Source organism: Arvicola amphibius, chromosome 10, assembly GCF_903992535.2.
Source record: "Arvicola amphibius chromosome 10, mArvAmp1.2, whole genome shotgun sequence".
Taxonomy (NCBI): Eukaryota; Metazoa; Chordata; class Mammalia; order Rodentia; family Cricetidae; genus Arvicola; species Arvicola amphibius.
In genome coordinates, this window is record NC_052056.1 from 44,756,094 (window position 1) to 44,771,532 (window position 15,439).

The window sequence follows — 15,439 nt, forward strand, 5'->3', positions numbered from 1 at the left end:
GACAAGCCTTTCAAGCTATTTGAACTGTACAGCTCTCCTTTCATTTGTCTCCGCAAAGGAATCTTAATGCTGTAATGCAACTGTTTCATCTAGTTAGTGGAGAGAATCTGGCTGAAGTGCTACAAATTCTGAACTGTGACAGCACTGTGGATGGCAAGGCAGACTTGTAAGGTGTTTTTATAAGAGCAAATATACCTTCAACAATGACTGAAAATAGATCTCTACCGTCTATTTTAATATAGAAAGAAATACTTGTTTATTTCTCTTTAAATTAATCAAAGTGAGTAATTGCCACAGCATTCTTGTCAGTTTGTATTATCTTCAGTACCAATAATCAGTTTGATCATTGCTCTTCCCTGGTGCCAGGAGGGAAAATATATGCATGCAAGATGTAATAAGTTCTCTTTCTTGGTCTGTCTTCTCACAGACTGGAGGTGTTATTGGGTATTTCTTGTTAAATCACGATAAGAGCATTTGGACAAAATAGAACTGGCATTGGCCTTCCTAGCAAAAGAAATAGCATTTTTAAAGGACTTGGATTTCCTTTGCACACCACGTGTCTGCGTTTGATACACTCCAGGAAAATAGAGAGGATGAGACAAAATTCTTCCTAAGCAGCCGCCGTAGGCCAAACACTGAAACAGTGCCAGCCCGGACCAATCAGGCGGGCTTCTCAGAAGATGCATGCTTTCTGAGTACTTCTGTAGAGAGAAGAGGGAGGAAGCCCTTGAAACTGCATTCACATGAATGAGTCTTCCCTAATTTAGGTGAAGTCCGTGGTAGTAAATTCGATAACTTTGCTTCTGTAAAGCAGAATATCTGAGTTTCCTGGGCCAGCTGAGGTTCCCTGAGTGTTGTTCTCTCACATCTTTTAAACAAAAGTATCTCTCTGAATTTAAACAAGTGAAAAACTTCTCACAGAGAGCAAAGAGTAAAATTAATGGAAAATCAAAATCAATTCCAAACCCATTTCTGGCATGATGAGAATAACATTTGTGCTGTGTTTAAAGCAGTTTAACACAAGAAAATGATAAAATGATCAATATACTTAAAGCCAGAAATAACCAGGAGAGAGCAACCTGCAGCCTGTTCCCAGTTCTGAAACCCTACACTTCAGATTAAATGTGAAAACAAATGGCTGTATCTTTTATAAGGCAGCCCTCGGAGCCTTATAACGTAAACAGGACTGATGAGAGGCCAGTTATCCAGTGTTCTATTAAAGCTGTGTTTTTAGAGTTTAGGATAAACATTTCTGTAGCTACACTGCTGTGCATTTATTTATATGCATGCACATACCATGACCATAAAAAGAACAGAAGTTAAAAGACATGGGCATTGTCTGTGAAGGACATTACCACTCCATAGTCTTTATACTAGAAAAGAAAATTTAAAAAAAAGGCTTTAAGTAAAGCAAAGAAATGTTTTAGGCCACATCAGAAAGTCAGCAAATGGTCAATGTGGATCAGATTTAATATTCCTTTTTAAAAAATACTTGAATTCAATGCATACATAGATATGCATATTTTATATTTGTTGTTTTAATTTACTCTGAAGGATTTAAGTTGACATTAAGAAATTCTGAACCTGTGGATTCAAGGTCACTGAATGCCACTATCTGAATTTACAAAATTCACTCTAGTCTTAAGATTTTTTTTCTCCCAATTAGCAATCTGTTGTCACTATATCAGAATCATTTCACTGACAAGGTATTTATTGATCATGTAAAATAACATATCTACTTGAAAGTATCTGAAGAAATAAAGACGACAAAGTCCAAACACATTTAATTTTGTTGAACTAAGGTGCAGTAGGGATGATGATAATTCTAACAAGCACCATGACGAATGTAACTACAGAGAAGCATGTGTGATTACATCAGTAAGAGTGAACTCATCGAGCAAGGTCAGGAGGGGCAACTCAGAGGCTGTGACAGGGTAGGGACTAATGATTAGTTATTGGAGATGCTTAAAGCTTGTGGCTGGGAACAGTATTAACTGATATTGAAAAGAAGAGTCAATTAATTTTAAAATGGATAGAGAGGCAGTACTTTTCCTATAGGGTATAATCAACAACAGAATTCAACTCTTCCAGGGAATTACAATAACATCATAAGCTTCGGTTGTCCAGGACAATAATGGTTGTAAGGAGATGTTGTGCATATCTGCTTAAAGAGTCATAGGCATGTAACTTCTAGAACCAGTTGTCATGCTATTGATTAATTTAAAAAGCTCAGCTTTAAATGTCCAAAAGCAAATATCAGTGTCATAGAACCATGATCATCATTGTATCTCAAAGACTGAATGAGCCTGAAGTATCTCAGTAAAAGAATATTTGGCTATCAGATGCAAGGCCATGTAAATTTTATTCTTTTTATATACATGTATATGTGTATGTGCATTTGTACATGTGTGTGGGTGGTTTGAATTTGGAAAATAGAATTTTAATGGGAAAGTTTAGAACAGAGAAAGTGATGCTGTACTGATTTATCTGGACCAATGTGCTATACACATACCATGTGTTCTAAACAGGGAAAAGCAGTGAGCTTTTCAGAGAAGAAAACTCACGCATGGCAGAGTGACAGCTTGTTCTTAAACTGAGAAAGGTAAAAGTGGGACATGAAGGGAAGTTCCCTGGCCACTGTGCGCTCCCACCCAGGACAGACCTGTAGAGCTGGAGAGGGTTGATATCCAGAAGCAACTGAGAAAGAGAACAAAGGCACCAAGCCTTCTGGGTTCCTGTCTTGGCATCAATCACCTCACCTTAAGTGGGGCACAGGTTAGCCTGTGTGGCAAGGATACCTTTGTATTTTGGAAAATGGTAGAAAAGCACCGTCCAAGTCCTAGGGGCTCTCTAGCATTTACACTGCCCCCCCACCTCACAAAAACAAGACAAGGAGAAGAGGAAAAGGAGAGGGAAGGAAGGAAAGAACTTTGTAGTCACCACTTTCTTTTCCGAAGACAAAGCCTTCCTCCTGATGAGTCTGTTCAGCTCGTGCATTGAGTCCCCAGAGTCTCACAGGCATTGCTGATTCACCGAGCTGACACATGCTACAGCCCGAGCTCCTCCTTGTCTCCTGAGCATGCTCCACATTCTCTACCCCTTTCTCCTCAGAGTATAGAAGCAAATTCTCCCTCTTTAATATGACACCTTGTATATTTTACAGACTCTTGTTATATTGTTTCATAGATCAGCTTCTAGTTTATAAAGTGAAAAGCAATTCTATATAATTTGGGGCAATGTACATAATTTTACTGAGCTTTTCCATCTTTGTAAGCAAGACAATAATGGTCACCTTGCTTGGATATTATAAAGATTTTTAGGACGTGCCATCATAAGGTGTTCAGCATAGTGAGTACCCCATTGTTACCACTCAATATCAAATTTATTAGTACTGTCACTACTATTGCCCTGCTTCTAGGTTTTTCCCTTATATTAAAAGGGAAAAATAGAGTTCAGCATCTTATCACCCAATGTATAGGAGCTGGATAAAAAGTTGTATAGAATATCCTTATGCAAGCCCCTATTAACCTGTTCCTTCCTCACAAACCTCCTTAAATTCTCTCCCAGAGGTTTAGGACAGTGGTGGTCTTAGCTAGTGCTGGCTCACATACACCATAAAAGAGTCAGTGTTGTCCGCTGTGGACTCTCAGCGCCACACTGTCTTTCAGCTTCCCCACAGACCTCACTACTCAGGATGGCTCTTTGCAGCAGCCCCAGAAGTGTCTGCTTGTCTTCATGGTTTATGTGATTGATGATATTGTTATCACTCTGTCTGTAACTTGGTCTAGAAACTTTCACTTTGGAGAGCTGGTCAAGGTCTCAAATTTAATTTTGGCTGCATTGGTTATAAACCAATTATGTATTCGTTACATTTATAGATTCCCTCTTCAGCTATATGTTTTCATGGCCACTGAGAGCCCCTGACTCTGTGCTGACTGTGCTAGATTTTACTTTAGAGACCTGAAAACAGCAGTGAGGCTTGGTGATCACTAGCTGTCATCTTTGGCTTTTCTTCCCTTAATGGTCTAATCTTAGCTAATTTTGAAGAGTAGGCAAGAAGGGAAATTTTAATTGTTCAAAATATGGTGTGGTAATTCTCTATTAATGAGGTTTGTGGTCAATATAGTCTTCCTATACATTGTTGTTTTTCCAAACACATAACACATATTTTATAAGGGGAAAAAACACTAAATACATGAAAATGATTTTCTTAAGTAGAAGTATATAAAGGCAGATAGAGAACTAACTAACATTAAATGCAAGGGTTCGGCTGTGGGCAGAGCAGCATACAAGGGAAACTGAGTGCATATGGGTGCTAGTCCTTCGAGATGTTGGTGAACAGTGAGAAAGTGAAAACGAAGTCAAAAATGTGGGCATGTAAAGGATGGGCTGACATCAGGTTATGCTGAAGTCAGGAAGAGTGTTGCCTTTTAATCTGCCAGCGTTACACTTATGTGAGACAGAGCTGGTATTTGTGAGGGAAACAAGGTCACATTTAGGGGAACTGGTAATTCGATGAAGAGCTTCGATTTTGCCAGAGTAATAATGTTGGCATCAAAAGAAGAAAGTTTTGCAGTTTTCTGTGTGTGCACTTGCTGTTCCTGGTGTTCCTGGTGGGTGGCTGAATCATCCTGATGGCATTCAACAGGAACCAGCTGCTGGGAATATTAAAATGCATGCATTTAGTCCTCTAGAGAGACAGGAGCATCTGCAGAGTCTTCCTATCTTGATGGTACAGAAAATCCCAGGGCGCATCCTCTAGTGGTTTTCACTCTATTCATTTATACATCTTCTCCTCATGGTTCTCATCAGCGCCCAGAGTCCTAACTAGAGTTAGCTGGGGTATCGGAGTCCTAAATTCACACCAGGTTCCAGAGTCAGACAGTGAACTTGCCGTCAGGCTCTCCGGATTGCAGCCTCAGGGGCTCCTCTCTCTTGGCCTGCTTGTCTCGCGAAGACTCAGCCATACTCAGCCCTCTGCCTAGGTAAAGGCTGAAATTCCCCTCTCCTACAGCTTTGCCAGGATATAAGCCTCTGCATTCTCCTTTGTACTGATAAAGCCTGTGCACCTTCTGCTTTCCTTCTGTGTCTTTTGTTTATTTTATTTTGTAATTATTGGAGGGTTTTGGTTTTGGTTTTTGAGCTGGTATCAACAATTGAGGAAAAGGAACGTGCAAAGAAGAGGTCTACACTCCATAATCTACTAAGTCTTTCCCATCTCTAATATTTATGAATAATGTATTGAACTGATGGAAAAAATGTTGAATATGTTCATTATGAATTATATTCATCAGTGTGTTGCCTGGAATATAAAAGAGCAAAGCAGTTGCAGTGTCGCTACTCACTTACAGTACACGTGCTGGTACAACAGAGCTCTGTACCTTGTGCTAGTCCTCTGTGTGCCTTCCCCAAGTGCACACGCGGCATGTCTGAGTAGTAACTGCAAAGGGGGTACCTGATGGAATGACAGACGGCCAAGGTTCAGCCCCATTAGGAGTAGAGTCTGAGTTCCATGCAAAAGCAGCTCTGGAGAGGGATTGATAGTGCAGTGTCCTGTAAAGAGAGTGACTTTCACATAGCAGGCATTACTCAGATATTGTCATGACTCGGAGAACGTCACAGTCCTAACCATCAGAAAAGAAGCTCACAATTTTGATCTGGATTTTTCCAGATTAGCACAAAAAACTAATTTGTTGCCATTTGGAAATCGACAAGAAATAATGGAAGAAAATTCAGAATTGAATACTTGTTTATTAGGTGTAGCTTCAAAATTCATTCTGCATTTTTTCTCTACTAGTTTTCCTTCATTATTATATTACATTTAGGATTTATTAAAGTAAAATTGTATTTCCTAAGCACTCACTAGATGTCATTAGTAGACACTAACCAGAAACATGACAACAGGCCAGAAATTTGGGGTGTTTTTTCGTTTTGCTTTTTTGGTAAGACAATCAACAGAAGAGGTAACAGAGTTAACGTAATTTCAAAATAGCCTATCCCTGCCTTCATGAGGGTTGAGCCAAGACAAACCATGTAGGATCAGGGACTGATCGGACACAGCCATAATGTTCAGGTGAGGACATTTCCTAGTAAAAGCAGTTCAAGTGAAAGGTAGGACCCAGCTTCAGCCTTTCTGGGGCCCTCAGGAGAACAGTAGGCATTGTTGAACACAGACTGCCTCAAAAAAGCCTTTGCTCCTGCTTCTGTCACTTCGGAGCTCTTAGGAGGAGGAGGAGCTGGAATACATCTCGGGAACGAACTTTAACGTTACAGTGACCATTACCTCAAACAAAGTGTCCCAACATTATTTATAATCACACATTTTAAAGATGTTCTTTCTCTCCTATGGTCTCTTCAAAAGCTAAAATCCATAACACCTCATAAAAGTAAGCATAAACTTAAGAACAAACACAATTACCAGTAGTTTATACAGTCTCAGACAGGAAGAAAGAAAGAGGGGAGAAATAAATAGTAAAATACGCTTCCAGGGAAATTCCACCATCCAACATTTACATCAGGTCAGGAGTACTGATGCTCCAATTCCAGAGCAGCGCTTGACCCAGAGGAGCCCAGACAGCCCAGTGTGGTAGGATTTACCCAGCTCCACCCTTCCTGTCCACGGGAGAGTGTGTGTGTCAAACAAATAGAAAACCCATATCCCCATGTACTTCACAGCAGTATTGCTAAGGCCGATTATACGTACATATATAAATGTACATATTACAACTTCCTGTTTACAGGAGGGGAGAATTGTCTTAAACGAAATGAATCAGGGTTTTATGTATGCTTCTGTTGTGAAGGTCAGTCACTTTTTAAATATTTTTAAGGCCTCCTCTGCTAATTACCAATTTTTAAAACACTTGAAAATGATGAGTGAGCCTCTCTCACCTCACAAAAGAGAAGGCTTTTGAAAGTGAGTGTCAGTATAGAGATTTAAACATGTTTCCCCAGACAGAAGAGTCCTAATGATCTTACTGAATCCAGTACAAACCCATTGAACAAAATAAAAGGCAAGCTGTGCCAACAGATATCTTTAAAAATCTTAAATCCTGGATATAGCAGTTGATTTAGTACGAAAGTCTAATTGTGGCTGTAGAGGTAAGCTAGTTGTATGCTATACCCAGGTATGATATAGCCTCTGCCTCAGTGAACTCTCAGCAGCTGAGATTACCCACAAAAGACCTGCACACGGCTGGAACTGCTAACTTTCCATCACAGAGGGAAGAAGAGGTTCATGAGGCTGCCCTCCTCCCCAAGGATTGATGGACAGTTGATAGTTCCGGGGCACACCATCCCTTCCTGAGAATGTATAGACAATCCCCAGTTGCTGAGAATGAGGCATTCTCTTCAATGAAGTAACCACTTCTAAGTGGCCCATGCTCCTGTGAGTAACCATAATTAAACACATTCATGTACGAAGCTAGACTTGAGTAAAATCTGTTCTTTGTTTTGTTATGGATGTCCTATTTGGAGTGAATAGACAGATAGACATTTGTTTATCTCCCCAGGAAAAGTTCAGATAACATGTTTTAGAAAATGAGATAGAGGCATATATAGAAAGAACAAAAGTAGTCGTCAGTTCCTAGCAGCATCTGCCCAAGCTGTTGGTCTGTCTGACAACAGTCGGGCTCAGTATATGTAAGCCTGCTGTGATGACCGGGAACGAGGCTGTGTTCATCATACTCGATACTGCAATTATTCTTTTGATGTTGGTCTTGGGTTTTTAATCTCTCTTTTCCCACTTCAGTCCTCACTGGAATGTTAATGACCTGAGGAGGGCAGGTGAAGATAAATAAATGTAAATTATTTTTTTAGTCATCACTGCTATCCTCAATAGCATGTCCTCTGGCCTCTTCCAAGCATCCAGGAAAGAGCAGTTAGCTTCCATGGAGAATGAAGTCATAGCTCCAACTTAGAATAAGCAGAGGAGAGTAAGGGAGTATAAGCACAGTGGTAGTGAAACAAGTAAGTTTCTGCTGGGCTGGGAGCAGGTCTCCTGTTTCCTATATTTTTTCCAAACTGAAAAGGATTATTGTAGTAACGCGCCTATGCTTCTGAACCTGTGTGCACATGCCTAAGACCTGCTCATGGTAAGGCCAGAAAGAAATCACAACTTGCATCCAGGAAACCGCCATCCTTTGTAGTAACTTCTGGCTGTTTTGGGTTCTGTTTTTGCAAAATGTGTTTCAGTTCCCAGACATTGCTGGCCTGGGTATGCTGAGAGCATGGCAACGTAGGGATTGGTGGGTAGAACAAATACAGCAGAGTTCAGTGTATTCATAATCTACCAGGTCTGTAGGCAGGACCCCAGATTGTTATAGTCCGGGTCGGATAACTCGGCTGGGCCCTTATTCTAAGAATGCAGGGTTAACTGAGAGCTTTGAGGACAGTGGTAAACGTTTTTTAAGTTTGACTCTTGGTGACAGTGGAAATAGAAAGCCTTGGGACAAAACGATAACTAGAACCGGAGCCAGCTTCCTGAATGCCCAGCCTACGCTGCTGCACAGGGCCACAGTTTGAACAAACACCATGCTCAACCTCATGCTTCACTGAGGCTATCTTGAAATTCTTAATAATTTCTAATAAAAGGCCCCATATATTGCATTTATCCCTGAGCACTACAAATTATGTAGCCGGTCCTGCCTGCTTGGAATTTATCTTTTCCTGGCATGCCAACTGAAGGTATCAGTCACATGTCTTCTCTTACTGAAAATGATCCCCTCTTTTGATTCCTCAGAAGCTTATTCCCCTATTAAACTCTTTGAAGATTTCTCTCCAAGTTATGTGGTTCAAAGAACCCATCTTTCTTCCTTCCTCCAAACACCTCAAGATGACTATGATCAAGGTGCTCTTGGTTTATAATCAAAAACTCTGTAGTTGCATTAGCCAACTTATGTGCTTGCTTGCTTGCTTGCTTGCTTGCTTGCTTGCTTGCTTGCTTGCTTATTTTTGAGGTTTGAGCTGTTTGGTTTTTGTTTTACTAAAGGCTAGCGCCTGGAAAAATAGTTATATCATGATACTAAAGCATTTACCCCACATTGTTATTAAAATGGGCATCAGCCATCAAACTGAATATTTAAAAACTGCATCTTGCATTTAGGTTAACTTACCTGTGGTATTGCTTGGCCATCATATAATCAAATGCATCAATCTTACGAAAACAAGTTGATCTTCTAGTCCTGATCTTGGGCTGACACCCTCTTACCTCCATGCCACCGCTAGTTATGTGTTCTCTGCCATCCTCACCATTCCTCCTGCCTCAGCTCTTAGTAAGCCCTGCACCACTCTCATTGAAAACAATAACAATGGCATTATTAAAGGATTTTGTTCTTTGGCCTAATGAGAATAATTGTTCCTGACTGTGAGACGTAGACAGTAATCCTAGCTTCTACCTTAGTTTGTGTCAATTACACGACCATAATGTCTGGACCAGACCCTTCAAAGTACAGGAGCCTTTTCACAGTAACAGCCTTCTCTGAATATACAGGCCTCGTCTCTTCCAGTCAGGTATACACATCCCATTTCCCTATTAGGAGGAGGGAAAGACAGGTTGACCAAATTCCTGAAACAGAGTACACATGTCTGGCTCCTAACCAATTTCCAAACATCCATAGCTGAGAGAAAAAATAGCTATCAAAGCTGGGGGAAAGATCCCGTTGGCAAAGAAGTCTCCTATCACCTCCTATCATTTCCAGTCAACCTAGTTAATGCCCACGATTGCTGGAGGACCCAGAGTGGCACTGATGACCTAACCCCAAGCTTGGAAGAGCTGCTTCTTCTCTCTGTCCCTCCCCCTTCTACATCTCCTCTTCCTTTAAAAGGAAACAAGAGGAGTCCAACAGAGAGATGCCAGACCAGGTAGTTTTTTCTAGTTTAAATACGAAATTGGGTTTGCCTGCCCTTCCTTGAAGTTTGCAAACATTTTAATGATTAATGACTTTTTTAGCTAGGAACATCACAACCAAGTCACCACAGGAAGTCCAGATGCATAGCTGATAGATAACCCATGGTTTCCCCAATGAGGTTCTCCTTGGGTCCTCAGATCCAGAGAAGCTCCCACCAAGAACTCAAAGAATACTTCAGTCCTTCCTGGTCATGACCACCCTGTCACTCTCTTCTTTGCCGGCAGAGCCCAGGGTCCTATGTTAATTTGATTCCCTCCTTCAACCACCCTTATCCCTAAACTATGTTTATCCCTCTCCCCACCCCCAGTTTCAATCCAAAACTTCCTTCCACTGCTGTAATTATTGGGATTGAAGTGGCCAAAGCATGGAGACATGAGTGGCTTAACCACACGATGTGATGTTTGCATTTCCAAAGTGCTGCAAATTAAAATGTACTTCACTAACAAGGGGCATCGCAGGCATCTTGCCTGCAGTGGGTGGTTATTCCTTCTGAGCCAAACTAGACTGCCTAGGCTTAACCATTTTCCTCAGTGGGAGTAGATGTGTTCTTCACTTCACCCCACTTCACTATAGACAAAGAGAGGAAGTGAACTCAGAAAAGCAATCTTTTTCTAAGGAAGAGATAAAGAGGAAACGTAGGTAAATAATCGATCTCGGGACGGTTGCTGAGGGTCTCCCATGAAAAAGAAACCACAATAGTACCTTTTGATTTTGCAGAAAAATAAGTTTGTATTTTAGATAGTAGGTAAGGCTATAAGAATAGTACAAATAAGTTTAAAACCTAAATACTTTGTCAAGACTCTGGCCTCCAGCAAACTGTAAGCAATTCACAAATCAGAAGTCAGTCATTTTGGTGGCGGGGGGCTGTTTACATTTGAGAGTGTAATTGGCTCAGAGGGAATCCAGATTTCCTTCAAGGTCACCAAATTTAGCAATAGAATTGAGTTTGGGTCCATGGGCTCCTCAGACAGCCTAGATTTTCTCCGTAGTTGCAGGCTCTGCTGAGAGGAGGGCAGCCTTCCCTTCTAGTCATTTCTCTCCACTAGCTGTTCTTCCTGTGATTCCAGAGAAAACGTTAGCAGAGAATTAGAGGGAGACTGTGGGGCATTAGGGGGACATTAGCAACTATTGAAAAGGCATTCTGACCTATTTCTCGAGTTATCAATGTAATAGTATTTGTTGCCAGGAAATGCACCGTTGAGGGCTGGGAGGCTGGATTGCACTAGCAGCCTGTTCTCGGGGGCCCTCCAGTTACAGGAGGTGGTAATTCTAGTTAATAAAAGGGTGAACTTCAAACACATTTTAACCAAATCAAATTGTAGCAGGAAATATCGTATTACTGATGTTCAGGCCGGACTCACAGCTGGTAACATAGTCAGTTCATAGGCCCAAATTCTGACTTTTCAGCGTTTTCAGATGCATTTCTGGCTGCTAGAGAGTTCCCCAGGCACATTGTTATGAAGGAATAGGAGATTTTTAACTAATGTAAAAGCTAGGATAAATGAACATTTTTTATTCTTGTTAGACTTTTTATAAGATTGTCAGATATTCAAATAATATGTAACCAAGCCAAACATCAGGTGGTTGATATGAAATCTAGAGCCAGAAGTTTAAAAAAAAATTTTTTTCTTGTTTTGTTTTTTTTCCATGACATGTTGGCAAATGATAAAAGCGATTCACTCTGCTAACCAGAGATGCTGGGCAGAATTCCCCCAACACTGATTTCATGCCATGAAAAGCACATGGAGTCTGGCCTGGCAAGGCACAGCGTGCAGCACAGGCTTTGTGTCCTGTGGCTCGAATTTGAATCCTAGCGTAGCCCCTCCTGGTTCTATGGCCAAGGAAGGTCACACAACCTGTGAACCTTAGGATTGCCGCATAGAAAGTGGGCATCATTCTGACATCGATGAATCCGACCTTCATTGTTCAGGAGGACCAAATAGGGTGAGAGAGAAACCACATAAGAAAACAGTGTCAGGCAGGTGCTGAAGTGTTCGGAGGTGATGGTAGCTATCTTCTTCAATTTTGCTTTTAGAACGGTGATTTTAAAAGACTTATTTCCCCAGTAAAACATATTTTGCTGTGATAAAAATACTGCTGCCTACCCTGAAGATCGACCAGGCCAAGTCCTGTGAGACTGGGAGACCTCATCTTAGACACAGTTAGGCCTGAATTTCCCTTTAGTGGTCTGTACTGAGTTCTCGCAGTCAGAACCTAGAAGAAATTATAACCAAGGCCATTGACCCATGAGCACACAGCCCATACTGCATGTAAGCAGAAAGTTCCTAGGACCTTCATGGCTTTTGTTTGTCCTACCGCACAGAATTGGGAGACCTGCCAGACACCTTTCTGTGGATTGTCTACTGCCTGGATTTTTTTTCTAAACTTCTTCTATGTGCCTGTGTCTCCATTTTCAGAGATTAATTTTGATTTGGTTTGCCTACACTTATCATGCTTTAAAAGCTTCCCATTGTGGGTAGATTGTCTCAAATTCAGGATTTGAGGGTGGAAAAGGAAAATTCTGCTCAAATGTAAGCACCATGGAATCAAAGAAACAGTAGGATTTTTTGTTTTTGTTTTTGTTTTCCAATTTCATTCTTTGAAAATCCAGACAACCTTGAATTCTTTACAAAAGCACATCAGCAAAGCTGTCCTCCCTTCTCTTACACACGCACAGACACATGCACACACACGGGGCGGGGGGGGCAGAGGGGCTAAAGCACATCAGCAAAGCTGTCCTCCCTTCTCTTACACACGTACAGACACATGCACATGGGGGGGGGGTCTGTTCTTGAAGATGTTCAAGGACAAAATGTTCATGAGGAATTAAAAAATCTAGAAATATGGTTATTATGTTTAAAAAATACAAAAACAAACAAAAAACAGAACTAGAAGCCAGGACATCAGAATTCTGTTTCTTGCTGCCCTTCTTGTTTGGATCTCAGCCTGTTTCCCTCCCCAACCCCACTGACATTACCTCCAGGGAACATGGGTTCTCACTCATTCTCTTAGAATGGATCAGGGGAGAATTCATTTGTTACTGTTTTGAAAGACATTTTGATTCCTGTACCAAGGGCAATGTACGTGGGCACAGTATTTGCCTCGTTTGAAAAGATGAAGACCTGAATTATTCCTCCCATCACTCTTCAATGGGTAAAAGAATGAACTTTTCACACCAGCACAGGAAGAAAACGATGTCATTAGAATGTCGGCTTCTAACATGGTATTAATAATTGTATAAATATCTAGACTTGATGCAGACACACTGGCCTTGGCCGGCCTTCAGGTGACTTTCACTTTATCCATGCCTGCCTTTGGTAAATGTTAACTATGGAGTCGCACACAAGAGGCTCTTGTTGCGCCTGTGTATCTCTCCTATACAGCCCACCATGTGCGCTGATGGCTAGTTAGCATAGCTTAATATGGAGGCCTTCCTTTTCTGTGCATTGACCCATTTAGTATGTCAGCCAAAGGGCTGGCCCATAACCAAAAGGGCTTACTTCTTCTATCTATGCCTCATAAGCATACGTAGCTGCAGCTCCCTGGACCAGAAGGACAAGGAAAGGTCTGGAGAGATAGCTCAGTGGTTAACAGCACTTCCTGCTCATGCAGAGAACTCAGGTTTCCATCCCAGCGCCCATGTCAGGCAGCTCCAGACTTTCTATAACTCCAACTCCAGGATTGAAAGCTTCTGCAGGCGCACACACACAGCACATACACACACATATACACATACTCTTCAAATACTAAAACTAAATAATTTTTAAAGAAGTAATAAATATCGTGAATGTTGTGATTTGAATAAATAGATTTACCAATGACATGTGAATTTTAAGAAACATGTTTCCTTTTCTGAACTCCGTAAATGCCTATCCAGAAACTAGCTAGCCCACAGAGATCATAATTCAGTTGTATCTGTAAAGTGTAAGGATGTTTTTCATTTCCGTTTCCTTTCTAATTTATAGCTTATAGATGTCACTCCTTCCCGCTACTGCATGCTTTGTGTCTTTGTTGCTGAAAGTGATCTTAAATACCTGCACTCATGGAGCTCTCCTGCCTCAGCCAATGTGCCAGGCATCCTTCCCATCTTGATATTGTCACATGGTAAATTTTTAAATGACTGGCTGTTGATTTTTTAATTAAAATACCATAATAAAGCAAGAATTTCTCCCACTTCTTTTCATTATTACAGTCAGTTGAGTCTTTACCTTCAGACTTTGTCTATCCTGTAACACAGAGGTCCTAGGATTTTAACTTGAGCTCAGAAATAGTCTTGAGTTATAATCTGGCCTCCTCCTCATGGTTTCCATGGGGCTGATGAAAAGTTACATTCTCTTAGTGAGACGAGGGATCTTCTCTTTTTCATAGGACTGTTGAATAGTTGGATGACACAGCTATCTATATAAATAACCTTTTAATTCCTAGAAGAAAAAAAGACACATAAGACTCATAGCTCCAGATTGAGGAAGCTTTGGCATCCTCACACAAATAATTTTGTACATCCTACAGTTCAAACCTACAGGTGAAGGTTTTATCCCTCCAGGCTTTTAGGGTAGGTGCAGACAATTCTGTAATGCCTGTCATTAACTGTGACCTCAGTCCAAATGAAGCAGCTGAATTAAACGAAAAGCTTCTTCTTTGCTCTGCAGCCTGACTGAATTCCATCTGCACAAAGTTATCTGAAGCTAGTACCCCGGTATTGGGTCACAGGAAGTGATACAGCAAAGAATTCCAAACAGACACATTGTTCTAGTTTGTCGTAGGTTCTGCCTCCACAAGCCTGTCTAGCAGGGAGCTAAGAAAGCCAGTCTCTCCTCAGCTAACATTCTGTTGAGTCATGTTTACTGTCCCCCCTCAAAAAGGTTCCAAAAGCAAATGCAAGAGGTTACCGAAGGCAGGGCCATGTGGCGTACGCACTACTGAAGTGAGAGGCATAGCGTGCACCTGCCTTGTGGCTGTGGCGGGCCATCTTGACTGCGCCATGCCACAAGTTAGCATTTTGGATGAGCAATTGCCATTCTGTTGTTTTCTTCTCAACACATGGTGTTCAAAAACAGTTAAAAGAAAACTGTACCCATTTGCTCATCCCAGAAATCTAAAATTTCAAAGACGCATGCCAAACTAATTTTCACATAATATTTTCCAAGCTTCCCCCCCCCCCCCACTGAGAAATGATGCTTCACTTTTTGAACTCTTGGTGTCCTGGCCTGGGGTAAATGAGTGTAGTTTCTCTTTAAATGGCATTAAACATATCAAAGCAGGATTATATCTGTCACTGTCTCTCTCTCTTGTTTTTTCTAATGGAATCAAAATCCTTCAGGGAGTGTCCCAAATCCACATTAATGTCTTTGAGTGCTAATGTCTCCACTGGGACTTTCACGTTAGCAAAATACAAGCGTGTGGTTCCCCTGTGCTGTCTGTATTATAAAGAGATGAACTGCTCATCCCTCATTGTCCATGGCCTTCAGCTAGTCCATGCACCAGGGTAGAAGATGAGTTCGGGGAGGGTCTGGGTGCTGTTTATTCTTTCTTGG

The 15,439-nt window shown here is 41.2% G+C and overlaps 1 protein-coding gene across 10 annotated transcripts in view; it reads left to right on the forward strand.

Annotated features, from left to right (window-relative positions):
• Zbtb20 (zinc finger and BTB domain containing 20) overlaps positions 1 to 15,439 on the forward strand; it is a 733,810-nt gene that overhangs the window by 618,309 nt on the left and 100,062 nt on the right. The gene's annotated exons all lie outside the window — the stretch shown is intronic.